Source organism: Lactuca sativa, chromosome 9 (assembly GCF_002870075.4).
Source record: "Lactuca sativa cultivar Salinas chromosome 9, Lsat_Salinas_v11, whole genome shotgun sequence".
Taxonomy (NCBI): domain Eukaryota; kingdom Viridiplantae; phylum Streptophyta; class Magnoliopsida; order Asterales; family Asteraceae; genus Lactuca; species Lactuca sativa.
The window spans coordinates 386801-397733 of record NC_056631.2 but is presented as its reverse complement, the minus strand read 5'-3'; positions in this window follow the sequence as shown (position 1 = coordinate 397733).

Sequence of the window (10933 nt, the reverse complement as noted above, 5' to 3'; positions counted from 1 at the left end):
CACTGATGGGTTTTAACCATAAGAACTTTCCTATGTGCGCATGCAAAACCCTAATGCTTGGATCTAGGCTTTCTAATTAAACATGCTTTGAATCCAAGACTTCTAATGACTATTTAGGTATAAGAACAATGTTAAAGCAGATCTAGAATTATACCTTTGAATCTCTTGTTTGATCTTGTTGTCTTGGAGCTCTAGAGTCACAATTGTCACTCCTCTAATGGCTTACAAACACCAAATAGCAAGGAGGATGATTTGAGAGAGAGGAGAGGGGAGGAAATCGGCCAGGGTTTCTATATTTTTAGATGAAGTCCGATTTCCCTTTGTCATAGGGTCTATTTATACTTGTAGACTCCTTAAGGGTTACTGTGACATCCCCAAAATCTCGGCCAGAAAAGACCGATTTCATTTATGCTTTTTAAACATTTTCAGAGTAAATCCTTTTAATTTTAAAAGAGATGCGGAATTTGTTCCCAAAAATAAACCATGATAAAATAGATATTTATCAAAACATTTCATATAGAAATATGATTTCATTTCATAATCAAAAGTCGAGATGTCATGTTCCGATACAGATCATAAAGCATAAACGATAACATTACAAGTCATTCAACAAATATATACATATACAGACTTGTAAACAAAACAACTTGATGATTCGCCCATCTTAAGCTCTTGCGCCACTTCCTGTAATACAAATAAACTGAGTGGGTCAGGCTTGGGAGCCTGGTGAGCATATAGATTTTCAACCCACAATAGCTATATTTAATTTCAACAATCCACAATAAACCCGATTACCCATTCCCGTTATCCTCACTTTACGTCCCTAAAATAACATCTATTATAAGGAACCTAACTCAGGATTTTCATCGGGACGGACATTACTGCAGAGGGGCTTCCTCAACAATAAGTGCTCTAAAGGTAACGATGTGGGGGATAGAGTACACCGGTGAACACGTCGTTCACAACACCTACAGGTAATGAGCCTGCTAGTGTTCCACAGGACAGTCTAGATAGTCCGTGGTCGTCATCCATACTCTGCTAAATGACTAGAATAACACCAATAACACCGAGGCCTCTCATCTGTTTATTTCACACCAATTATCCACCCATGTTCTACCCAACATATTAGTAGATAAAAATATACATTTTTATACATTGTTTAAAAACCTGTATAGCATGCTTTAATCAATACATATTCCACATAACAGAAGAGGCATACACACATAACACATATTTCATAGATAATATATCAGAACTATGAGATAGAAGAGAGTGAATATACATTCACACATATAACAACAAAATATATACACATAGCACGTATTTTATACAGAATACTTCATAATACTGCGTTGGAATGAAAATGTCTACACACTCACATCCCGTATTCTTAAATACGTTTAACAATTACTTGTATAATATCGCGTATTGAAAAGGGACTATACACTCACTTAATCGGAAGATGATCGGGCAACACTACGGCTTGTAGAAGTAGTAATCCTCAGCAGATCTGGAAGATCTCTACAAAAATCAAACTTCTCGCGGGCAGAGCTTCGGCTCGGGAATCGCACTTCTCGGGATCTTCGGGATATCGGGACTTGCTTCGGGGCTCGAGAATATTACCGGGGATTCGGGGTACAAACGGCACGCAAAACGAGGCAAAGGCTAGAGAGAGAAGGAAGGAATTTGCAAAAGAACTAAGCCTGCCTCGGATCCTATTTATAGAGGTTGGACCTCAGGGTTACGCGGGACATACGAGGGTACGCAGGGCGTATGCCTCGGATCGTCATGGCTTACGTATCGGAAGTACTCGAGTGCGAATGTCGTCATGCCTCGGTGTACGCGGGGCGTACACTAGTATGCGGGGCGTACTTCGGATGAGTCCGATGACTCGTCTTCGGATAATGCCGGGATTTCTAATTAAATTAAAATACAAATTATTTAATAAACTTCGGAAATTTATATCTTCTTCATACGAACTCCGTTTTCGACGTTCTTTATATCCACGTGTAGGTCAGACCATACTCTACAACTTTCATTTAGACTCCTTCGGCTAATTTTGACTTTATTTTTATTATTTATTTTTAGAAGGCCGGGACAGAAAAACTTCGTTATAAATTCATAACTTCTTCGTCTGACGTCCGTTCTCGCCTAACTTTTCATCGTTTCGCTACTAACAACGAGATCTTCGATTCTCGTTTAGATTGTTTCGGCTAAAAACCGCTCGATCTCAAATCAAGTATTCGGGTTGCATACTGCCCAGTCGAAACTTCAGAAATTCATAACTTCCTCATACGAAGTCATATTTGGGCGTTCTATATATATATTCGGAAACCTCGTTTCGGCCACTACAACTTTATGCAAAGATATCGGGCATATCTAATACTTTAATTTTTGACGCTCATTTTATTATTAATTCATTAAATTATAATAATTAAGAAAATAAACACATAAATCACATAATTCACATAATTCACAAATAATACATTTTTATTATTTCAAATTGGGGTTACAAAGGTTAACCTAGACTATTACATTGCTAAAAATGGCAAGCCCAGAAACACGGGCGTTACAGTTACAACCTAAACCCTAATTGGATAATCTTCTCTTAAGGCTATCCAAATCCATTCCTTAGATAACCCCTTGGACGATTTGAAGCAATCCTTAGCTTCTAGAATCCATCCAATACATATCTATATGGATTTACAGTCTAAAGTTTAACTATCAAACAATTGACAGTTTATGCCCACTTATTTAATTAATCTCTTTAAGTCACCAAATTAATTCCAATTAATTTATGACTTATATTAATCAAATAACAATATTATTATTCTTTATATTATTCCCATAATATACTAATAATATTTATTCTCTCTTAATAAATCATCCTATCAAGTTGCTATGGTGAAGGCAACCCAAAAGGACCATGCACAACCGGGTCAAATACTTGTCTAATATAGTTGCAGCCTTAGACACAATTCCAACAAGTATTTCCCAAAATACCTATATATGTGATATGCTATTGTTTTGACATGAGTATATGAGAATTACATGCTACATTATCTACTCATGATTGCTTGATAGAATGCTAGGAGAGATGCCTTTATATGCATGGTTGATTGAGCTTGTAGAACAACATGCTAGTATGGATTTAGGATGTTGTATAGGATGGCCTAATTAGGTGATGTTGAGAGAAGAACTTTGGAAAACACTTGAACAAACATTAGTACAAGATTATAGTTATGGAATAAGTTAATCTCAAAGGATCATGAAAGCTCAACAATAATAAGTTAGATTTGTTAGATTGTTAGTTGCGGAAATGTAAAGGAAATTTAAATGACAAGTTATATCAAGTAAACACCAAACTGATTCGTAACACGGTTTGCACTCAAACACGATTTAGTATGTGAGATCAGTTTAAAGTGAAGAGGATCTTCGATGATGATCAATAAGATAGAGATATGAGAAAATGATCTTTATATTTCAGAGAGAGAGAGAGAGATCAAAAGATCGTAGTGAAGAAGTGGTAAGATGTGTTTGATACAGAAAATGAGCACCCTATTTATAGAGCCTCTAAAAGTTACAACCAGAATAAACAAATGATACTAACTAGTATGGCCATGCAAGGTCAATTGGATAAACAAAGGTTATCACGCTAAATCAGTTAGGCTTAACTGAGGCCATAGATGGTCCATAGTTTGGGCCTTAATGAGTATATGATGTTGGGCCTTAGAATGAGACCATGTATAGGCCTAGGCCCAATTTGGAAAATTGGGCCATGTGTTGGGCTTTGATTCCTAGTTGACTTTGGGCCTACGGATTGGGCATTGGGCTTGAATAAGCCAAGCTTGGGGTAATGTTATTATCCAAAGTAAGTGTTTATGGTTATGTAGTGGGACCTAATTATTAATTGGGGTGATGTTTTGATATTGACAGATCGGGAATCTGTCATCCAGCAGTTGGGGTTGAGTCTGCGGGACTTCAGCAGTGTGGGATTGTGTCTACAGGACTTCAACAGTGTGAGGTGAGTTACCTTCCAGTAGCGGTGGGTCTACGGCCACAATGTCGGCCCACCAGTAGGAGTTGTATGATAGATGTTGGTCTCTGTGATATTCATCTAGGGTTGCTACTACCTGTGTTATGTTTTATGTGCTAGTATGATATGATGTTATGTGATATGTGGTAGCAGTAGGGGGTGAAATAGTCCCCAGTATCTGATCGTAAGGACCGAAGGGGTAGGTCGGGCACCCAGATATGCCTGGCAGTATCCGGTCGTAAGGACCGAAGGGGTAGGTCGGGCACCCAGATATGCACGGCAGTATCCGGTCGTAAGGACCGAAAGGGTAGGTCGGGCACCCAGATATGCCTGGAAGTATATGTATGTTATGTGATTATATGGTATGTGGTACAGTGGGGGAACTCACTAAGCTTCGTGCTTACGGTTTTCAGTTTTGGTTTCAGGTACTTCGTGTTTAAAGGAAGGGAGCCGGCTTGATCGCAGCACATCACACTATGGTTTTCCACACATGAGATCTTTGGGATTACACTTTGATATTATTTTATGATAACACGTTTGATTATTTCTACTTTGGTTTTGACATGACATGATATTACAGATGTTTTACTATACTGTTGGTTTTATAATGACGTATTTAAAAATGAAATTTTTGGCCTGTATTTTTGGGATGTTACAATGTAAGCATATGTAAACGTACTCATGTATCATGTAAGTATATGTAAATGTACTCATGTATCAGGTAATGTACTAGTATAGACTCATGAATGAACTGACTCTTGTGTGATTCCTTGTAATAGGAATAATGTTTTGTATCTTCTAACTATCCCTATGATAATTAACTGCAAGGTAATTGGTTGTTCGAGTAGGTTTACACACCCTTGCTACACAAGAGTGTGGGAAACTGAATGAAGGATGAAAACTATAATCTCAAAAACATTTATATGAACATAAGTGTATAAGTATAGTTTTGTTCAAGAAGGTAAAATTAATGGTTTTGTAAGATATCTAAGAGTTTTGAAACAATAATAAAGAGTGACTTTATGTCATTTTAAATAAACATTTCAAAAGTAATACATTTGATAACAAAATATTTTTATCATAGAAGACCATTTCATGCATCACATTTTGTAGTATGTGAAACCTGTTGAATGAAAACACAGTTATAAAATACATATGAATGATTTAATAACATGTTGTTTTGTACTTGTATTCCCCCCCCCCCATTAAAGCATTTAAAATCATTTAAAACATTGATTAAGGGGTATGAACTCACCTGTAGATAGTCGTTTGGATGAACTGAACGGTGTAGGATTGTTAGGTGTCAAGTGAGGACTTGTACACACACTATGATTGATTTGGGATGAAAACCCGAAGATCCGTGAGAGAGAAAATGGATTTTCTCTAATTGGAAATGTAACTAATGAATGAATATGGTTCAGATTTCTATTTATAGTCCTGAGATTTTTGGCAGAAAATATTTTATTCCCGGAATGAACTCTAATATCATAGAGTATTGGAATAACAGTGTTGCACAAAACCCTAGTGCATCCACTCTCCTGATATCTCCTTAAGTGTTAAACCTGAAATACTCAAACTTATACCCAAAGTCTGAAATTTCTCTGTAACTGTTCTAACTTCTATTGGCTTGATATGGTTTGTTCATGGAAATTCGGGTTGTCACAATCAATCCGATTGCTTCATTGTAGTTGGGATGATCTTCAAACACAACCCTAAAATTGCTTGAAGCAATGGATGGGGGCTGAGCCTTGATTGTTGTTTCAGAACCAGTTAGTTTAGCAGACCCCGAGGCCTTTGATTTTTTCTTGGAAATGCAGGATTTCACCATTTTTGAAAAGATTAGGAACTTGTAGAAAACTTAGAGCAAGAAGATGAAGAAGAGAAGGATCGTCGTAAGGGTTCAGAAAGCGTAAAGCTTTTTTGGGAGGAAAAGGGGGTTTAATACCTACGGATTTGAAAAAATTATTATTGCTAATTTAATTATAGCTAGTAAACTAATCAACCTTTGGGTTTTTACATTATCAGTAGAAATTAAATTAAATTAAAACGAAAATATTTTTCCTGGAAAATAGGAGCATTTAAGGAAATGTCAGACCCATGATCAAATGTCTAGAAATCGTGTGGTGAGGGTTATTTTCCGTTGTCAAAAGGTAGGGAGTTGAAATGGATTAGACAATTAACGGCTGAGTGATAAGACTTGTTAAGGAAAAAGATTTCAATAAAGATTGCATTTTACAGAAAAACACATTATTTGTTTATTAGACTAAAGTAGGCCTGACTAAAAGAAATGATTTGAAAAGAGTCTGAAACATTGTATGCTATAAAATGAATGTTGGGAAGAATATCTTTCTTATTAAAGAGCATTAAGTATCACATAAATTTCTTTGTCTTTATGAAGTAAATGTCGGATCATTTAATATAACTGTGGTGAAATGATGATGATTGCGGTTGAGATCAAATAACTGTGGTCCAGTAGGGTATGGTTGCGGTAGCATGAGCTGAGGAAACACTTGATCAAGCAGTTAGAAATAAAAGGAATTAAGGACCCGAAAAATATATAGATTATATGTGATTGCGGTATACCTGATATACCAAAAGGACATATGATGAATATATATTGTTCTAGAACCGCAGTGAAGAGAATGCTTCAAGAATTTTGTTTTTGAAAAGAAAAGAAGCAAGCTCTTCATAGGAAAATGACTGCGGTAGCTATCAATTCAAAAAGAATTGCAGGCCAGGATTCATCAATCCTAACATTTCTAAAAAGTTATTCAATTTAGTGGCATCAAGTGCTTTTGTGAAAACATCAGCTATTTCCTCATGTGTAGGAACAAAAATCAGTTGAATGTTACCTTTAAGTATGTGGTCTTTGATAAAGTGGTACCACAATTCAATGTGCTTCACCTTTGAGTGGTGAATTGGATTGTGAGAAATCAAAATGGCACCTTCTAAGTCACAATAAATCGGTACCTGCAGCATTATGTACCCGTAGTCCATCAGTTGAGTCTTCATCCAAAGAACTTGATAACAACAACTGGCTGCGGCCACATATTTTGCCTCTGCGGTAGACAACAAGACACAATTTTGCTTTCTTGAAGACCAGCTGACTAATCTTCCTCATAGAAATTGCCAGCCACCGGAGGTACTCTTTTGATCTAATCTACAACCGGCATGATCCGCATCGGTGAAGCCTTATAGGATGAAGTCATTTCTTGCTGGGTACCAGAGGCCTAGAGCTTTGCTTCCCTTAAGGTATCTAAAGATTTGCTTGATTGCGGTCAAATGTGATACCTTAGGGTCGGCTTGGTATCAAGCTCATAAGCATGTGTCAAAGACAATGTCCAATCTACTTGCGGTTAGGTACATCAACGAACCAATCATTCCTAGATAAGTTTTGTGATCAACTGACTCTCCGGTAAGATCAACAGAGATCTTGTATCTAAAGGCCATTGGGACTTTGGCTAAGGAGCAATCGTCCATTAAGGATTTCTTCAGCAGCTCAGAGGTGTATTTTTCCTCATGTATGAAAATCCCTTGTGGGACTTGTTTTACTTGAAGACCTAGAAAGAAATTTATCTCTCTATTCATGCTCATTTGAAATTTGCTTGTCATGAGCTTTGCAAAATCATCCACCATATTATGGTCTGTTGAACCAAATATGATATCCACATATATTTGGATGAGCATTAAGTGGTTACCATTTTCCCTCCTAAATAAAGTGGGATCAATCACACCTTTTTTGTACCCTAAAATGATGAGAAACTCTGAAAGAGTCTCATACCATGCCCTTGGAGCTTGTTTAAGACGGTAAACCGCCTTCTCATGCTTGTAGCAATAGTTTGGAAATTCTTGACCTTCGAAGCTTGGAGATTGTTGCAAGTAAACCTCCTCCTTCACTTCACCATTGAGAAAGGAAATTTTTACATCATTTTGGTGAACCTTGATGTTCTTATGTGTCGCATACGCCAAGAAGATGCGTATGGCTTCCATTCGGGCTACAGGGGCATACGTTTCATCGTAGTTAACACCTTCCAGTTGATTGTACCCCTTAGCAACAAGTCTTGTTGTTTCTCACTACCGCACCGAATTCGTCAAGCTTGTTCTTGTAAACCCATCTAGTATCGACGATTTTGTGGCCTTTTGGCTTCCGTACTAGCTTCCACACCTTGTTCCTTTCAAACTCAGCTATTTCTTCTTGCATTATGGTGATCCTTTCGGGCTCCATGAGTGCTTCTTTTATGGTTCGAGGCTCGACTGCGGACATGAAGGTTGCGTAATGGCAATGGTCAGTTAGATCACTGGAAGATTGAGTTTGTATGCCTGCGAATGGATTACCAATGATTTGACCCGGTGGGTGATCCTTTGTCCAAATACGAAGGCAAGATTGTTTGTGATTAGTGGCTGCAGTAGAGGCAATATCTTCAACGTCAGAGCATTCTCCAGTTGGAGAAGGTATCCCCCCCTCGACTTGAGAGTAACCCGCATAAGTATCTTGGATTGTAGGAGCTTGAACTGTAGTTGTGGAAGGAGGTTCCCCCGGAACTATGGATGGGAGTTCCCCCTAGAAAGATGAATGAGTGATAACCCTTAAATCTGATCTTATGTCAATGTTTTTAATTTCTTCATCCTCAGAGTCTGAAGGAGCATTTGGTTGGATTGGGACTCTGTGAGTAGACACCAGAGTTGCATCTTCTAGTACTGGAACCTCGATAGTTGTTATTTGAACCGGAGTTGAACTTTCCCCCTCAACCAGCGAGGTGGAAGTGTTGAGTGACAATTCTTCAGAGAGATGGACCAGATACTTCAACATGTTGTTGTTGAGCTACCGGAGACACAAGGATTTCAAAAAGATGTTTCGTTTCTACGGGATCAAATAGATCATCATAGTTAACTACAACTATGTTTAGGGGACCCAAAGAGGTCGGGATATCACTTTCCAGGATGGATTTGGTTTCAGTTGAAGGAGCAGTGTTGCGGATATAATAGTCATCAAATTTAACATTGAAGCATTAAACTATCAGTCTTGTTCGTCTGATGAGAACCCGATAGGCCAATTTATTAGTATAGTAGCCAAGAAAAATGTCTTCATCTGATTTGAGTGTAAATTTGTTAAGATGATCCTTGTTGTTGATCACAAAACTTCTCCAACTAAAAATGTGAAAGAATCTGACATTTGGTTTGCGGTTGTTCAGGCCCTCATATGGAGTTTTGTTTAGACGCTTGCAAATGATGCTTTGATTTTGAACAAAGCATGCAGTTGCCACTTCTTCGGCCCAGAAGTCTAGAGGAAGGTTGGCAAAATTTAACACTGATCTAGCTGCTTCAACCAACGTATGATTTCTTTGCTCTACAACTCCATTTTGTTGCGGTGTGTAGGGAGCTGAAAAGTTGTGACTGATGCCCTTTGAAACCAATACACTAATCAAGAGCTGATTAGTGAATCCGGTTCCATTGTCACTTCTTATTCTTCTTACTGGTAGCTTGATTTGGAGCTCGATTTCTTTGATGACGTTAATTAGGACCTGCGGTGTATCCGATTTGAGTCTCAAAAAGAAGACCCAAGTGAAACGAGTGTAGTCATCAACTATAACCAATATGTATTTCTTATGATGAAGATTGGCTACGGTATATGGACCACAAATATCAATATGAAGTTACTCCAACGGCTCAATAATTGAAGAATCGATAACCAATGGATGGCTTTCCTTTGTTTGCTTTCCACACTCACAAGCTGGGCAAAGTGTATCATTGTTGTATTTCATAATTGGAAGACCACTGACAAGTTCTTCAATGACTAATGATACATCCAAAGGATACATTGTGCCTTCATATTTAGAATTAATCAAGCAGGTGCTTCTATGACTTGTCAAAATGTAGCAGTAGTCACTATCAAACTCAACTCTGTGACCAACTTTGCACAATTGACCCACACTGATCAAATTATGCTTGAGAATTCAACATAATCAACCTTTTGAATTGAGAAATTTCTTGTTGTTAACCCACCATAACCCCTGATGATGCCATTTGCATTGTTACCAAATGTGACATGTCCACCATTACATATAGGTCTGAAGTCACGAAGGTATTCTAACCTACCAGTCATGTGCAAGGAGCAGACACTATCAATTAACCACTCCTCTTCTTGTTCCTCCTTGCATATTGCCTACAAGATTAATGGGTTAGTTTGGGCACCCAAACGAGTTTGGATCCCGGGACAAATACCTTTCTGACTAGATGCATGCACATGAGTTTCAGGGATAGGTTTCGTGTTAGTGTTTAGACCTAATCCTGGGTGCTTAGTAACTTTTGGAATGTTACGAGGTTGGATTGAATGGGATGTTTTAAAAAGATAAAGTCTATAAGAAAGAGGCTTTAACCAGACACCGGATTTGGTCAATGGTCCGGAGGGTGTAGTCTGAGTCTTTTGTCCAGTCCATGAATGAGTTTTGGCTGCAGAAACCTTGGGACTTGAAAAAGTGTTTACACGTGAATTTCTCCTAGGTTTTGACATGAGAAGTGACTGAGATGACTTTGCCGATATACGAGTTGGCAAAATACCTTTCCATTTTGGATCTTTTAAGGAATAATTTTGAAAAATATACCTTTGAAAAGATGTTACTGATGGGTTTTGGCTATAAGAATATCCTATGTACTCATACAAACCCTAATGCTTGGATCTAGGTTTCTCTATTGTACATGCAATGCATCCAAGACTTTAAACCCTAGATCTAGCATATGATAATCAATATAACATATGAATTAGGGTTTAGATCATACCTTGATTGTTATGTAGCAATAACAATCTCAAATCCTCCTTGTAATGACTTTAAAAAGCTTAGAGTCACAAATGTCACTCCTCTAATGGTTCACAAACACCAAGAGCAAGAGGATGAAGAA